The 18,153-nt window shown below is 42.1% G+C and overlaps 1 long non-coding RNA gene across 2 annotated transcripts in view; it reads right to left on the bottom strand.

Moving 5' to 3' along the window:
* LOC106976764 (uncharacterized) overlaps window positions 1-17,758 on the bottom strand; it is a 593,570-nt gene extending 575,812 nt beyond the window's left edge. For both annotated transcript variants that reach the window (XR_008289330.1, XR_008289331.1), the window contains exon 1: window positions 17,581-17,758. This is a non-coding gene — a long non-coding RNA (uncharacterized LOC106976764). The remainder of the gene's footprint in view (window positions 1-17,580) is intronic.
* Window positions 17,759-18,153: the final 395 nt, after the last annotated feature.

Here is an 18,153-nt window from a genome sequence, read left to right as displayed (position 1 = left end):
CCCTTAATTGCCATTTCTAACTGAGTAATAAGTTATAAGCTCAGCTGGGCAACTCTGGAAGACGAACCTTCAGAGAAATGCTGTAAAAATGAACTTCAGATACTGACAATACCAAAACTAAGGATGTTAGTGTCGTGTCTTTTATTTTTTGAGATGTGCCTTTAAACATCTGATTGAATATCTATAGATAAATCATAAAGATGGGTAATCTATCCACTGGTTATTAATTATTTTAAGTATCCCTAATTTCAGGTTTAGGGAGAATACACTCATCCCCTTATAGAGCACAGACAGGGCACGATAAATTCTCTGTATAATAGGTAGTGTTAAACACATCAAGCTGTGTGGTCAGTATAATAGACTGTCAGGGTGAAAGAGATTTCAAGTAATTCCATCCAAAGGGAATGAGATATTATATACATTTGTCTAAGATGCTCGTAAGCTTTTGTTTCATTTCACCACTCAAAACACCCTGCAGAAAGCAGGACCTTCCACATGCACTAAATTTTAGTTGTGCTGGAGCCTTTATCAAGACCTGACACCACGGGCTGCATACCTTCAGGGAGAGATTGTGTTCCCAAATGTTTAAATCCCCATGTAGAGCAAAACACAAAATATACATTACATTAGAGTATCACATGGCCAACGACTGGCTAGAGCACGCCTGGAAGAGGGCAGGTGCTGCCTGCCAGAGGCTGCAATTTAATATCCTGCTATAAAAGCAATAGGAGGCTCCTGTTCATCTGAAACCTAGAACCTATAATAAAAACAGTGAACAATTCAAAACTGGCACATTACTCCTACTGGCTGTTTAGGTGCCAGGATTTTTTACCATGCCAGAGTCGCAAACTGTGTATAGTACCCTGAAAACAACTGAGCCCTTCTTATGTGCAAGGTGGAATTGTGGGTAGTGAGGGCTTTACTATACGGGAAATTCTGTTTTCTTTGTTTTAAGGAAATGAGCATAATATATGTCCCGGTGGTTATTTAGGGAAATCGCTTATTCTGGGTTCATTAAAAGGCTTGAACTACATAATTTTATATAAAGTAAGACTTACAGCAGTTAACAGTCTGAGGCACAGAAATGGGAAAGTTAAGCCAGAATTTATAAACATTCGTTTCATCCAGGTGCACCTCACTTTAAACAATAAATGCATCCCAGGAGTGAAGTGAAAATAAAATACTTACAAATTGAATCATGTTTTAAATTAAACTAGGGATATGGTTACTTAAAGGAGGCTTCAGCTGGTTCTTTAGTAATGTGGATGACCGATTTGCAATTTATCAGTTTATGAAATATGAATTTTCAGATGTCAAATTTTAAAGCAGAGTACATCCATACATATATTTATATGTGTGTATATATACTTACAACTACATATCCTTATAAATATTCTCAAAGTCCTACAGTTAAAATCAAAATACAGCAAAGACATTCATGTTTAGCTTGATCCATATGGATTTTCTGGGTTTAAAGGAACATATAAAATATTTGCTTGAATGAGGATGTGTTAGAAAATGAAAAACAAAGGTTTCTAGCATTGCAGTTAGTTATCTGTGAAGTGGGAGTGTCGAGCAGTAAAACTCCGTGTCCACTTGGCTGCGACAATTAATATGGAGCTATTTTCAAGGTGGGATTATGGGCAATGGAACCTCTAGGGATGGGCTGTTTTGCCCATGCGTTAAATCCTCATTTTGTGTGAACTTAATGAAAAGATTGCAGTATGTTCTGTCAATGGTTCCTAGAGCATGGAGATGTCTCTTTCTTTTTCCCCTGAGTAAATGTAGTGAGATTCGTGCTGCATTTTATGGATGGCAATGTAAAGAAAGTGTGTGCCTTTTACTTTGTTTAGAAGTCCTGAAGATAGACTTAAAATCATGTAGGGAAATGCAGTTGGTCTATGGATGGAATATTGACTGGATGCACAATCAGTGGATTTGTAAACTTTGCTGTGTTTGGGGAAAACCTCTAACATTATAAAATATCAAGAAGAAAGAGTTGAGTTTTTCTATAGCATTTTAAATTAGGCATGGCTATTTTCAACAGAAGCTTGTTGGTCTGCTCTAAAAAAGTTTTTATTTATTATTCTAACTAGTTTGAATTCACAAGTGTGGTGTGCTATAGCCAGAATAAAGACTTGCTTTGCACAGAAATGTTCAGATGCTGTAATACAGGCAAGCATATGCTTATCTTCTTTTGATAAAAGACTGCTTGAGGATAGCAAATGCACAATACTGATAATAACAAAAAGCCCAGGGTAGAGTGGACAGGAAGAGAAACCAACAGGTGAGGCACCCTTGGTGTACTTGCCACTAGGTGCCCAGTCGACCTTCGGGCAACCCGTAGCACAGCCCGCATACCCTAGACCAATCAATGAGGAAGGGTTCACTGGAGCTAAACTATGTGTGGACATCTGCATGAAGCCGAAGTCCATCCAGAGGTATGCATATAGTCAGGGTGCTCCCTCCCTTCACCCCTCCCCAGTCCATGACTTATGCAGGACCAAACTTGTTTTTCCCTCATGTTGCTGAAAAACACATCACCTTGGGACTCCGGCTATCACAAAATATCTAGGGTCCTAGCAAACAACTCAGAGGTTCTGCGTAATTTGCACCCATGACCCAGTTACCTCGACCGCAGAATTCTGTACTTATGTGGAATCCAGACTCCAAAGTTTTGGAATTAAACGGGTCTTGATTCAGTAGTCCAGAGCTTATTTTTGTTTTTAACACCATGGAATTTGGGGGGTAGAAGGAGATTTTAGAGATAAGTCAAATCCCTTCACTTTATTTTTTTTTTTAATGTTTATTTATTTTTGAGAGAGAGAGAGGAAGGGAATGCACGAGTGGGGTAGGGGCAGAGAGAAAGACAGAGGATCCAAAGCAGGCTCCGTGCTGACAACAGAGAGCCCAATGCAGGGCTCAAACTCATGAACTGTGAGATCACAACCTGAGCTAAAACCAAGAGCCAGATGCTCAACAAACTGAGCCACCCAGGCACTCCTCAAATCCCTTCACTTTAAGTTTGAGAAAACTAAGGCCCAGAAAACTGACCTGAGCTGGCAGACCACTGGCTAGTGGCCCAGCCATAGGCGGATCTTCATTCTAAGGAAAAGGAAAGAACACTGATTAAGCTAAACGTAAGGTGCTGTATATGTTACCTCATTTCATACTGGCAAAGCCCCTCAGAGGCACTCATCTTTATCATCCCCATTCACAAAGTAAAGCAAGTGAGAGCAGAGCAGTTGCCTGGGGCATCCAAGTGGCTCAGTCGGTTAAGTGTCTGGCTTCAGCTCAGGTCATGATCTCACTGTTCTTGAGTTCGAGTCCTGCGTTGGGCTGTATGCTGACTGCTCAGAGCCTGGAGCCTGTTTCAGATTCTATGTCTTCCTCTCTCTCTTGCCTCTCCCCTGCTCGCACTGTCTCTCTCTCTCTCAAAAATAAAATAAATATTAAAAAAATAATAACAGTTGACTAACTTGCCCCAAATCATATACCTTTTGAGCAATTTGCTGAAAAACCATTCACTGATTTGGCCAATTTACCAAATGATGAATTTGAAGAATGGCCAGTCTGCTGAGTTTACCAAGAACTTCTTTCTCTTTTTTTTTTTTAAACGTTTATTTATTTTTGAGACAGAGAGAGACAGAGCATGAACAGGGGAGGGCCAGAGAGAAAGGGAGACACAGAATCTGAAACAGGCTCTAGGCTCTGAGCTGTCAGCACAGAGCCCGACGCGGGGCTCGAACTCACGGACCGTGAGATCATGACCTGAGCCGAAGTCGGATGCTTAACCGACCAAGCCACCCAGGTGCCACAAGAACTTATTTCTTTAAACTATGATTTTTACAGCAATTCATATTATCCATAGTAGTGAAAGCTTTTGAAGATTACTTTTAATATTTTAGTCAACTGTTTTTATGTTGTCTTCATGACCACACGTTTTAGGAATAAATTTGTATTGGTGATTAATATAAATCAAATGTGAGCTCTTAATTACAAGGTCCATTATAAAATCCCGTCTGGGCATTCATACTTTCTTACTATTGCTTATAATGGTATCTGCCTTCATCCTGAATCTTGTGCTAACCACGTCAACATAACAAAGGAGCAGAAGTCATAAACTTTCTGCATTTTCTGAAATTTCTAGCAAACTGAGTTGCATGGAATGGCTCAACAGCCTAGAACGGTATTTCCAAGATTTCATTTTGTTTAGTCTTAGTTTTAGTTCGTTTTTTAGTTTGCCACAGCCATTTATACCCCGCAGTCCAGCAGCTCATTTGTCAGTCCAGACCAGCCAAATGTCCTTTCCTGTTTGTTTCACATCTCAAGCACTTCAAAAATGTTTAAAATACATTGCAAGTAATCCATTTAATTTATCCAGTTAGCAAATCTCTGAATCAAAAAGGGACAAAAAGCAACGGGCCCAATTAAACGAGTTGGGTGACAGAAGCTCATCTTATTCTTAGGATTTATAAAAGTCCTTGAATTTAGAACAAGGACAACAGCATGATGTGAAATAAATGAACTGTAATTCCCCAACGTCAGGGACCAATACGTGAAGAAAACCTGGAGTACACTGAATTTTAGAGCTTATCAACTAATGTAAAATGGCTACAGCAAAAATAAAAATTAAGAGTTCAAAACTAATCTAAACCTTTGAAATAGCCTTTCAAGCTGCTATGGCCGCCTTACTCAATGGGATCTGTGATAAACTTAAGAGAAGCGTCACTGAAGGAAAGTGTTGATAAATCTGTGATTTGGCAAATTGGCCCTTCCATGAACTATTTGATAGGGGAATTGGATTTTGGTGAATTGGCTTTCAAAGAAATGGTTTTTGGAGAAATAACGATTCAAGGAATTAGTCCTTCAGAAGGTTCTTTTTTTTTGGGGGGGGCACATTGATACACTTTCCGATCACCAGAAGGTAAGGTACGGAAACGTGTCTCCAAAACTAACATTCTAACCTCCTACCCTTTCCAATTAACCACATAATTGGATATAAAGTGGAAAGATTTTTGAAGTTCCTTAGAGCCCAAGAAAAGAAACATGGACTGAAAATGTTAGACCACTGAAGAAGTTCCCCCTTATAAGTATTATAAGTATATTAAATCAGATCTCAGAGTTGAGTTCAATGCAAATCCTGTACTATAATATATGTCCCAGTAGAAGAGTAAGATAGAGTGATTTTGACGTGCCTGGTAAGAAAGCGCTTTCCCTGATACCAAGAACCTTAATTTGAGCAAGACTCAAACATTTATATTCATATCATGTGGATCTGTCTGGCCACAGTTAATTTGAGCATGTCACTTTATTCCCTGTACAGCATATCTAAAGCTTTAAGGCAGATTCAGGGAGCCTTTTCTTCCTGAAACACAAACACTACACAACTCTCTCATTAACTGGAACTTTCACGTCTGCACTGAAGAGAAAATAGAACTTAAAGCTCTGTCCTACCTAGTATATGTCAAACAGCACAGATTAGAGAAGGTGTGTTTGACAATGGCATTTTATTCAGGCTTGTGAGGGAAAGAGCCGGACAAGTTGTAAACCTGCATAACCATGCAACAAAAATAACTGCAACGATGTTTAAAAGATATACTAAAATGAAAATGTTTAAGATACTTGACAAAGGCAAAAGTTTGCCTGTTACTCATTTGATGTCACCCCAATTTGTCACAACTGTTGAAAAGGTATGCCTCTACAACTTTAGAGCTAAAACCACTCCCAGGTCTTGTGGAGCCACAGGTGGAAGTGGGAGTGTGTTTCCAGGAGTGGGGAAGAGAAAAACAATTATTTAGTAATATTTTCAACTTGAAAGTGTCTAGGTCAGTTCTGTTCACAGTAATATAATGTAAGCCACATACATATTTTTGAATGTTCTAGCTCCATTTTAAAAAGTGAAGGACAGATGAAATTAATTTTAAGAGACAGAGCATGTGCAGGGGAGGAGCAGAGAGAGAGAGGGAGACACAGATCTGAAGCAGGCTCCAGGCTCTGAGCTTTCAGTACAGAACCCAATGCGGGGCTCAAAATCATGAGCCGTGAGATCATGACCTGAGCTGAAGTCGGACGCTTAACCAACCGAGCCACCCAGGCACCCCTAAAATTAATTTAAATATTTTTTTAACGTTTATTTATTTTTGAGGCAGAGAGAGAGCATGAACGGGGGAGGGTCAGAGAGAAGGAAACACAGAATCTGAAACAGGCTCCAGGCTCTGAGCTGTCAGCACAGAGCCCTACGCGGCGCTCGAACTCACGGACCGCGAGATCGTGACCTGAGCCGAAGTTGGCTGCTTAACCGACTGAGCCACCCAGGCGCCCCTTAAAGTATATATTCTTTAACCCCCAATGCAACCAAATTTTACCATTTTAACCTCATAATCAATATAAAATATTAATGAGATATTTTACATGTTTTGTAAGTCTTCAAAAATCTGATGTGTATTTTATACGTACAGCACAATTCAGTTTGGACTATCTACATTTCAAGCACTGAATAGCCACACGTGACTAGTAGTTGCTATATTGGACAGCATGGGTCTAAATCCACAGTCTCATTTGAAAAGGGAGGTTGCTTTGAGGGTATTGGAGTTGGGTGATTCTGTCTGGATTGGACTGCAGTTTGTTTATTGTTAATTCTGAACGTTAGCCTGCTAAAGGCTATAGGCCAAAAGAGACCTCCAAACTCTGGGCTATAATTCATACCTCAGTTAACATGAAATTAATATTACCAACTTGTAAAATGTTTGGGCTGTCCCCTGCTTTTCTAAATGTTTTCATTTACATCTAAGGCCAAATGGGTAAGAAGTACAGGAACCCTCTTCTCTTCCCTGTCTCCCAACTCTGGTCATCCTTAGTACTCTACTACATTTCCATCCACTGGATTGTCAAGAAACACCATTCCTGAGTGCAGTTTGCCTTTATACATATATATTTTTTTAGGTTTGTTTATTTTGAGAGGGAGAGTGGAAGGGGCAGAAAGACAGGGAGGGAGGGGCGCCTGGGTGGCTCAGTCGGTTAAGCGTCCGACTTCAGCTCAGGTCACGATCTCGCGGTCCATGAGTTCGAGACCCGCGTCGGGCTCTGGGCTGACAGCTCAGAGCCTGGAGCCTGTTTCAGATTCTGTGTCTCCCTCTCTCTCTCTGCCCCTCCCCCGTTCATGCTCTGTTTCTCTCTGTCTCAAAAATAAATAAAACGTTAAAAAAAATTAAAAAAAGAAAGACAGGGAGGGAGAGGGAGAATCCCAAGAAGACTCCCCACTGTCAGCACAGAGCCCGATGCGGGGCTCAGTTTCACGAACTGTGAGATCATGACCTGAGCCGAGATCAAGAGTCGGACATCGGATGCTTAACCAACTGAGCCACCCAGGCGCCCCTGGTTTGCCTTATATTTTGACACAGGATAGAGGTATTTCTACTCCAAGCCTCTGCCCAGGCAGCTCTGCTTCCAGTGCTCTGTGAACAGTGCTGCCTGCATCCCCACACCTCCACCGCCTGGCTGACTCCTGATTGCTGTGTGGAGTCTGCTTTCTTTCACTTGCCCTTAATACCCTGATGCCACCTCGAAAACCATCCCGGACTGCCTCAAAGACCCAGACCCAATGCCCTTCCACCATGCTCTCTTGGCAAACACTGTGAGCTCTTATGCCACATTATTTCCAATATGTCTCTCACTCTGCAGCATTATCACATCTGCCTATTGTCCCTCTCTTCCCCCCCACCCCCAAGATGGCGAGAAAAAGTATCTTCTTGACCTTTGTAGTTACAGTGCCCAGTACAGAACAGGTACTCAAAGCTCATGGACATGAAATATGAAACAGTATAGAAAGTATAATCAAGTTCATTTTTTCAAATGATACATTGTTTAAAAGCATATGCCTAACATGTTTTATAGCCAAAATGAATGTAGAGTTCAACCGTTAACTTCTAAGTTCCAGGTGTGTGCCAGATCTTGAGGCTACAGAGGTAAACCATTCTCCAGACTCTCAGAGATGGCAGTTAACTGATGGTTAAGACGAAGGCTTCTCAAAGCCCTCATCGAGGATGAATACCAAGCAGCCTGGGAAGTTATTTAAAAAGCAGACTCTGATTCAGGCCGTCAGGGGTTAGCCCCAGATTCTGCCTTTCTGACAAGCTCTGAAGGGCAACTTCTGGTCCAAGGATCCCACTTTAAGTAGGACAGGACTGTGGTCCAGGAGTCAGGGGACCTGAAATTTAACTCTGACTCCTATTGTATGGATATGAGTCTTTACTCTCAGTACTGCCAAATCTGCTTGCTCAACTCTTCAACTACCTTGGAGAAGAGAGTAGGTTTGGGCTGCTCATTAAATCACCTGGAGCTAATTTTAGAATGCTGATGCCCAGAACACAACCCACACCTACTAACTCGGAATCTCTGCAGGCAGGGGTCAGGCATCAGTTTTGTTTTGTTTTGTTTGTTTTGTTTTGTTTTGTTTTAGTGCAGGGGAAGGGCAGGGAGAGAAAGAATCCCTAGCAGGCTCCTTGCTCTGAGCACAGAGCCTAATGCAGGGCTCGAACCCACAAAGCATGAGATCATACCCTGAGCCAAAATCCAGAGTCAGACTCTTAACCAGCTGAGGCACCCAGGCACCCCAGGCATCAGTATTTTTAAACTCCCAGGGCTGAGAACTGCTAAAGTGTTACTAGCTGGATATGTTGATTATTAACTCAGTTGGTTGGTGTTAATGAGGTCAGAGATAAGCAAATGATGCTCCCCTGCCAGATGACTTTATTCTATTCTGGTGACGGTACTTCCATGTCATTGTTGGTACCATTTCCAACACTAAAAAGGCAACACAAAACACAGACCTTGATACAATTGTGCACAGAAGGAAAGCTGTACTGATACCATAAAGAATCATCAGCCAAGCTTCCCAACTTTTTGCAGTCACCACCCTTGACTCATGAGATCAAATGAAAACAGGATTTTTTCCAGGGAAAAATAGTAAAACCAGACTCCAAGGAGCCACTGGATATTTTTGCCTTGCACAGGCAGTCCCATCCTAGGTTCTTTTTCAATTAGTTTTTAAATTTGAAAAATTGAAATGAAAAACTCCAAACACTTTAAAATTATACTTTGTCAGTTAAAAGAAAAACCCTTTATAATTCTTACCACATCTCTTTGTGCTAGGTTAAGAGAGAAACATCCAAACTTCTAGTCTTGACTTTTAAGATGTCTTAGTTTCAAACCTGTTACTGTCTTTAATGTGAAAAAAAAAAATGGTTGAAGTAAGAAAGAAAACAAGAATTAGATTTTTATTCAACTCAAGTAATGAATTGCTTTGTAGCACAGCAGTAGCATTTGTCATTAAAATACTGATTTTCCCCCTTTAATTAGTTTTTGCTTTTGTCAAGATATGCTGCTCATGTTTTGCCAAAAAAAAAAAAAAAGATTATTTGTTTAACAAATTTATCAACAAATAGCTAGAGTATACAATACACCCAAAACATCCTAGGATTTGAGAGGCAAAAATATATGATGTCCTGTTATCTTCAAAGGCCTGAGGAGATGAAACTTACATTCTATGAAAAATATAGCTAAAATTATGAACAAAAAGTAATAAAAGCTAAAATAGTAGCTTTAAAGTGTTCAGAGAAGAGAGATCGCTCACTTCCAACTGGAATGGAGTAATGCAAGGCTAAATAGGGATGGGAAAGGTTTTACCTGAACCTTGAAGGGTGGGCAGAGATTAGATGATTAGCCCAGAAAAAGACAATCAATGACCAAGAGCATGAAGAAAGGAAAGCATAAGATGGGCTTAAAAATAGTGACGAGGGGTGCCTGGGTGGCTAAGTTGGTTAAGCATCTGACTCTTGATTTCAGCTCAGGTCTTGATCTCAGGGTTGGTGAGATCAAGCCCCTTGTTGGGCTCTGTGCTGACAAAGTGGGGCCTGCTTGGAATTCTCTGTCTCCTTCCCTCTCGAAAGAAAGAAAGAAAGAAAGAAAGAAAGAAAGAGAGAGAGAGAGAGAGAGAGAGAGAGAGAGAGAAAGAAAGAAAGAAAGAAAGAAAGAAAGAAAGAAAGAAAGAAAGAAAGAAAGAAAGTAAGAAATTGTAATGAGACAAGTAAAGAGGTTGATGAGACAAGAGTATTTGACCTGGATCAGGTGAAAAGTTCCACTTCACCCAGGTTTAGATCCAAAGGGTTAAGGACTATGAACTAAGCAAAACATAGTTAGGCAAATTGGATTAATTCTTCTGTTCTCCGGGGACAGGGTAAAGGGGTAAAGTTGATAAAAATAAATTGGTATAAGAGTTGACAAAGGTAAGGTGATAAGGGGGGCCCTTCAGGGGGGCTACCTGAAGGCTAGACTAAGGATTTTTATTTTAAAAATTTCCTATAGGTAATGGGAAATTGACTAAGGCTTTTGTCTGTTTGCTTGCTTACTTGTTTGTTTTAAGTAGCACAATGAGGGATGCTTGGGTGGCTCAGTGGTTAAGCATCTGGCTCTTGATTTTGGCTCAAGTTATGATCTCATGGTTCATAGGTTCAAGCCCCATGTCACACTCTTGAACTGACATGATGGAGCCTGGATTCTCTCTGTCTGCCCCTCTCTTGCTCATGCTCTCTCTCTCTCAAAATAAAAAGAAAAATAAACATTAAAAAATAAACAATAAGTAGCACAATAAAAGTGATGTCTTCAAGAAGACAAACTTTGAAGCCATATATAGCACAAATTAGAGTGGAACAGAACTTGAGATGGAAGAATGGATTAGTGGAGCAATGAAGAGAAGCTGATCTGGATCCTAGCTATAGAAAGAAGGAGGTGTCAGAGAAATGGAGGAATGATAAAAAGTAGGACTCATTAATGAATAAATCTGAGAGATACCCCTTGGTGTTCCATTCATAAATTCCCAACACTCGCTTCTTCATTCTGAAGCCTGCTTGCTGTGAATACCTGTGATCTCTGCTTGAGGTCTTCAGCCTGGCTGGGAGAACATGTTTGGCCCACATGCAGGATGAGCCAGAAGTACCAGAGAGCAGAGAGATAACACCCTTAGAAGCAGCCTGAACCAATAAGAACGGGGATGTGGAAGATAAATGCTACAGATTCCTCACCCCTCCATTGGAATAATTCTTAGTTCTACACTGTCCCTTAGAGTGCCCCAATGGGATTAAACCTCAATTTCCCAGTGGCAACTTGCTTGATAATGGACCATGTCTTGTCTTTCTTTTATGCCTTATCTCCTTTTCCCAAGGTCTCATCAGCATTTCTTGTATCACTCCCAAATAAACTTGTGGCACTAGTCTCCTTGCCTTGGTGTCGGCTTGCAGAGGAACCTAAACTAACAGTTAAGAAGAGAGTAGAATTAAAAATTAGGCAGAATAATGACTCCCCCTCACCCACCAAGATGTTCATATCCTCATCCTAAGAATCTGTCAATGTGATACTTTCTGTGGCAAAGGGGACTTGGTAAAGTCCATGAAATGGGGACTAGCCAGATGTGTCCAATCAAATCATGTAGATTCTCAAAAGCAGAGAACTGTTCCCAGCTGTGGTTAGAGGGAGATGTGACAATGGAAGAAAAGTCAGATGCAACATTGCTGGTTTTGAAGATGGAGGAAAGGAGCCATGAGCCAAGGAATGTGGGTGGCCTCCAGAATCTGGAAAAGGCAAAGGAAATGGATTTTCTCCATTTCTCCAGGGCCCTTAAAGGAATGTAACCCTACTGACATCTTTCTTGACTATATCCCAGTGAGGCCATGACCTACAGGACTGTGAGATAATAAATTTGGGTTGTCCTGAGCAATGAAGTTTGTAGTAAATTTTAGTAACAGCAACAGAAAGTTTATACATTATTTTAAAATTACAGCCACTGAAATTTTGAGGCAGTCATAAAAAGTGAACTATAACAGAAGACATTGATTTTTTAAAAGATGCTGGTTTGAATGCTCAATATGTTGAGCTATGTGTGTGTTCTTGATAGTATGATATTCTTAGATATTCACAGAGCCTCTTGTATATATGTAGTATCATTCTTCAACTAATTATGAGAGGGGAAAGATGTTTGATATTTGTTGTGTTTTAGCCAGGAAGTTATATCATTTAATCAGTTCTATTAAACTGTACGTGATGCCTTTAAGAAGACACAGTCTTCAAAATGTGTTGGTGTAGGGGAAATGATGGCAATTGATAATAAAATACCATTGTCAAACTCACTCCTTCTAGTGCTCAGTTTCACCTGGGCTATATTTAGAAGCTTTAATTTGGAAAGGATAGTTTCCATGACAAATGTGTTATGTGAGTATATTCGTTGAATTTAAAACTTTCATTGAGTTGTAGCAACACACACAAGGGCTTGAAATAAGAATTTTGACACATTAATTCAGAGCAACTTAAAGTAGCTTCCAGTGCATTGTTCAAAATACATAATCCTGGACACACAGTTTTATTTGAGCATATAGTTCTTGCTTTCAAACACTACACCTTTGGAATATTATGGGGGTTTTTTATTAAAAAAATTTTTTTAATGTTCATTTTTGAGAGAGAGAGAGAGAGAGAGAGAGAGCGCGCGCGCGCGCGCGCGCGCGCGCGCGCGCAAGTGGGGGAGGGGCAGAGAGAGAGGGAGACACAGAATCTGAAGCAGGTTCCAGGCTCTGGGCTGTCAGCTCAGAGCCCCATGCAAGGCTCGAACCCATTAACTGTGAGATCATGGCCTGAGCCGAAGTTGGACGCTTAACCACCTGAGGCACTCAGGCACCCCTGGAATATTATGTTTTATTCCAATCCTGTGATTTCATTGGGTTACTTCATTTTTAGCAGCCACTGCCTTTTCCTACTCTGTCCACGCTTTGCAGCCCCACCCAATCCTCACCCTCCCCACAAAACATGTACAATAGGGAAACGATTGAATATTAAAAACGCTAAGCCACTGGTGAGCTAGATTTGGCAAGAGAGTTGGGTCTGCTGCGTCTAGACAGAGTTCTGCAATAATACCCACACCTCCACCTAACCTCCCTCATATAAAGCCTACCTACTTGTGATTCAGCTTCTGCCTAGTTCTGGTTCATATGCTGGTACTGACAGAGCCTAGTGGGGACCAAGGCTGGGGCCACGGTGGCTCAGCAGAGTTCCTCCAGCCGCTCACCCTGACAAGATTCTGCTTCCACTAGCTCTTCTATGAACCGGCAAGAACTCTCTGATAGGATCTGGAAGTCCAGTGGCTTCTTTGAACAACTCTGCCTTCCCTTGATGCAGATTCTACCGATTTGGCTTAGGCTTGACCTGAGGCCTTTCTGCTTCCTCTGAGGTGAGCAGGAGTGAAAATGGGGAGAGGATCCTTTGTGCTGCCCCATTTTGTTTGCCACAGCCTGTGCCTCATAACAGCCCGTGCTCCTGCTCCAAGCACAGAGCAGACCTCCAAGCCATCTTAATTAAATCAAATTCTTATTTAAAAAACAAAAACAAAAACAAAAAACCAAAAATCTTATCTATCTGCAGATTGTCAATGCCAAATGTTTTGCTTTTACTTCTCCCTTGTTCACAATATACCATTCATAATAAAAATAAGCTCTTGCCAAACAAATTTTAAATAACAAGGGTAAAGCCTACCGTGTTTTTACATATTATAGATTCAGTTCGATCACTCCAGTGACAGGATAGGACAATAAATGTTACTGCTTTCTCTGGTGGGCAATGCAGTCCAGTGTTTCAGAGAGGAATCTGCTTAGAGCACATCCTCTAACTGCAGATATGACACCAGATGCACAGCCCCCCTCCAGAAAAAGAAAAAAAAAATTCCTCTAAATACCAAGATAATTTGTAGAAGGGCTATATGGTTACAAAAGCATTTTGGCAGGGCTTAAGAAAATGAAATAAGGGAGAAAGCAAGTGCAAAAGACATTGAATTTCAAGTAAGAATGGGCGCAAACACTTTAAAGCCAAAAATAATCTGTGTACCCTGGAGCTTGGGGACCGTCTGCCTCGGCAGATCACAATCCTATAGCCATGTGTCCCCAAATGACTAAAAAAGATGATTCAAGAGGATTACCTATTGGTGCAGGCTTTTAATGCTGACAAACGTGGTTAGCTTTATAGGCAGGTGCCCTCCACAGCTTTTATTTGCTATGGAGTTTTTAATGTAGTTAATGCTGTTTTAATTCCATTTCTACTAGGATCCTATTTTCTCTGAGACTTGGTCCTGCAAACCGAGAATCTGCCATCCATAGTACCTTTCAAGAATGTCATTCAGAGACCTTCTTCTTTAAAATTATCTGTCATAGTTTTTTTCACCGTCTTTGCCCTCCCACAATCTTGACTTTGGTTCCAACCCCTGAATCAACGCTATCCTTCCTAAGGTCATTGGTGATCTCCTCTTTTCCAAATTCAGTGGCCTCTCATGATTCTGAGGACCAGTCTTTTGATTTTGAAACTATCAGGTTTCCTTGGCCCCTTCTCAGCCTTGATTTTAGAAATTTAAAAAAAAATCCCAATTCTCCTATTTTTATCTATAGAATAATTATTGAATTTAAATATATTTTTGTTTTTTATTTCATTTCAATCAGTGTTTACCAATTATTCCATTCAAAATCCTCTACCAGAAGTTACTGCTCCTCTTGACAGAGCTGACAGAAGAACACTGAGCTTTGAATGAAGTTCCACATGAAAGAAACAATCTATACTCCTAATCTGTCATGTGATTGGGAGTATAAATTTTGCAAGCATCTTAAACAGTTTTTCCAGCATTACTGACCTATTGATTACCAAATGGTGAGATTAAAGAGTAATCACTGATGATACCCATTCTACCAGGATTCCAACTACCTTGGAATGTTCTAGAAATATCAGGAAGGTAAAGAAAGAAGAAACACACCAGGGATTTAATAATGCGCTCTAGAGACTGATTTCTAACATATACTGATCACAGATGTGTGCCTCATTGGGGCCTAATATTCACACTTCATGGTAGGCAAAGTCTAGGCTTCGGCATTGCCTACAAAGAGCTATTCCTAGCCTGCAAGTTATGAAAATCATCACTGGAAGTCTTAATATCATGTGTTAAATTTGACGATCACTCAAATGCACACAGAAGGATAAGAGGGTCAGGGTGCTAGCTACTAATGAGAAGGATGTTGATTTTAAATCTGTAATGTGTATATTTATATGCACTTTTCCATTTGGTGATAGTGTTTCTAATTGGATCTTTTTGTGTACAAGGCAAAATCTTTAATCAGATAACATTTTGCATCCCAAAATCATATATAGTTATGGTATTGAATTTTCTTTTCTCTACAAAAGGGTTTATTTAACCTCTTTAGTTAAAAATAATTTAAGGCCATGATGAATATTGATTAACCTTGGGAACCAAAGAGTAAACATAAAAACAATTCTGTACTCTAAGTTCAGGTTTAACAATGTGCTAATAGCCCATAATGAAGATAGCAGCCATCAGTTAATCAACCCATTAAGTTGGGATCAGAAGTGTCAACTCAAGTGCAGTCGACTAATTTACTGACCCTTAATGGGTCAGCAAGATCTATAACCCAAAGACTGATCTTTCTGCTTCTGTTTAAGTCACTTTGGAGGCCAATTCACTTCTTTCCATGATTATGATCTCTGACCTGGTATGGGCAGGAAGTCAACATAAAATCCATTTATGAGAATGTGCTTTGGGTTACTGAGTAATGGAATCTCAAGCTAACTAGTGAGTTAAGTGTCCGGGTAGAGGCTCTTTATGGAAGCACCAACTTTGTTTTTCTAATGTCCACACAAGTGTGAAAATTGACATGTACAATCTTAAGTGAGAACTTCTAACTCCAGTACTGAAGGTCTAGGTTCTTGAGTTAGCTAAGTCTTTCAACCCACTCTCCTTCCTATACTGCTGTGAGTGCATTTTAGTTTTTTGAAATGTCAACAGGTCAAAAAGAACTGAGTAGCAAAATGGCAAAGTATAGAGCTATGCCTGCCCAATAAAAGTTTTGCTTGATGAAGGATGTAGTGGGTTGGATAGAAAGTTGCTTTAGTGATTAACAAGAAAAATGGATATAGTTTGGCTGAATCTAATATATGAGATTCAATTACCCACCCAGTGTGCTACTTTCAAGGGGAAGCAGAGAAAAAGTGGGAGCATATCTTCTTGTTGGGCCTTTGATAGGGCATAACAAAAATTATGAATCAAAAATCCATTCACTTGAATTGTATTCGTATAGAAAAGCTAGAATAATTGCTATGATAGTACAAGAGGTGTTTTGCTTTTTTTGTTTTTTTTTTTTTTAAACATCACCATTTCTCTTTCTCAGGTGATAAAGCAATTTACTGTACTCCAAGTTACAATGTCCATTAGCAACCTGTCAGCTGTATGATGTCAGAGAATCAAAAGGATGTGTGTTCTGATGCCCTGGTCCCCAGCCACGCCTGGGCCTCGAATGCTTAAATGCTACCAACTCCAGTCCTGCTCTGACAGTCTGTCCTCCGCTGTGAATTTTTCCCCCGATAGGATACAAAGAGATAAAATATGAGATATTAACTCAGGTTCTGGAAAGGGAAAGCAAGAAAAAAAGAAAACTAAATGCACTAAACATTAAAAAAAAAAAAAAAAAGTTTTATTGAAAGAAAAGCAGATTAACTTGAAGACCTAAAGATTTGTTTTCCTCTCTACAAAGGAAATGTGTCAGTTGCATGCCTATGATGCTTGAAGGATTCCCGCAAAGGAAACCATCTTTCCTGGGAGAATACAGAGCCCCTCTATTGTTGGTGACACTGCCCTCTCCCCCCGCCCCCCCCCCCCCCGCCCCCATTTGTTGCCTTTGTTTTCCTCCCGTCATTAGCTCCCAGTACCACTGTGCCAACCTCAGCACAAAGACACTCTAAAAGCCTCTGTAGGAGCAAGAGAGTTCCATCCTACCGGGAAAAAAGTGACCCCTGAGGCCAAAAAGATGAGGAAAGATTTCGCCTTTGGAAAGCTCTCACAGACGTGGGTGGCTTTGGCAAGTTCAGCCTTTACAGGTGACCTCTTGCACAGGTTGTCAACCTTAAGGCCGGCCAGAGAGGGGAGGTGGACAGGAAGGAGAGAGAGCGAGGTCGTGGGGACGGAGGGCATGAAAGAGAGGAAGGACGAGTAGGAGGCTGCAAGGAGGCCACTAGACCCTGAGGACCCAAGGCGGTGGCCCTCCCCCGGGGCTGCGTCTCTCAGTAACCATCCCCGCCCTCCGCACTTGCGCTTCCCGCCGGGTCACTGCCCCGCCCCACCTCTGGGGCTACGGCGTGCTCCGCCCGGTCCTGGAGCCAGGCGGCGCCCAGAGCACGCCCCGGGGTCGCCAGCTGGGCTGACCACGTGGAGGGGGTCCCGGCTCTCCACGCCGCCCCGCCGCCCCCACCCCTTCCCCAAGGCTGCAGCAGCAGCAGCAGCAGCAGCAGCAGCGAAGGAACGGAGCCACAGCGTCACCGAAATCCACACAGAGCCCAGCTGCGCCGGGGGCAGGGGGAGGGGGCTGGGGCGACTGCAGGGGGAGTGGCGGGGGCGGGGGGGGGGGGCGCCGGGGGCCGGCGGGGGCGGGGTGGCGGCGGGGGCGGCGCGCGTGGCGGCCGCGCCCCGGGCCCGCGGCCGGCGTCACTTACCCGGCCAGGGCGCGGGGGCAGCTCGGCCGACTCCTCGGGGGCCGCGGCGGCTCGGGGCCGGCGGTCCGCGCAGCCCGGGCGCTGCCAAATGTAAACAATCCGCCATGATTTCTTTGTTTAGCTAATTGAACCTGCCGCCGTCTGGAGTCCCAGGCGCTCCCTCTCTCCCTTCTCTCCCCTTCCCCACCCCCCCCCCCGCGCTCTCTTTTATTTATTTATTTGTCTTCCCCCCGCTCCTCGGTCTTTCCCTCTTTCTTTGGTCTTAGTAGCTGCTTTTAATGGAAGTCGAGGCAGTCGGGTGGTTGGTGCAGGGAGTGCGGTGGTGGTTTTTATAAATACAGGTAAAATAATACCCAGATCTCTGGCTGAGGTGCAATTTCTCAAAGAGGAGGAGGGTGTTTCTCTCTTTCTTTCCCTCTCCTTTCCCGCACCCCCACCCCCTTAGTAGACTCTCCTCCGTGGAAAGTGCCCGACGAAGGTGGCGCAACTTCCCAGTCACCTTTCCTTTCCGCCGAACTCTCGTCCCCAAGTTCGCAGGTGGATTTTGGACTCCGCAGAAGCGCTAGGTTCTTC

Source organism: Acinonyx jubatus, chromosome A3 (assembly GCF_027475565.1).
Source record: "Acinonyx jubatus isolate Ajub_Pintada_27869175 chromosome A3, VMU_Ajub_asm_v1.0, whole genome shotgun sequence".
Taxonomy (NCBI): Eukaryota; Metazoa; Chordata; class Mammalia; order Carnivora; family Felidae; genus Acinonyx; species Acinonyx jubatus.
The sequence above is the reverse complement of the archived record's forward strand: the minus strand, read 5'-3'. Positions and strand labels throughout refer to the sequence as shown.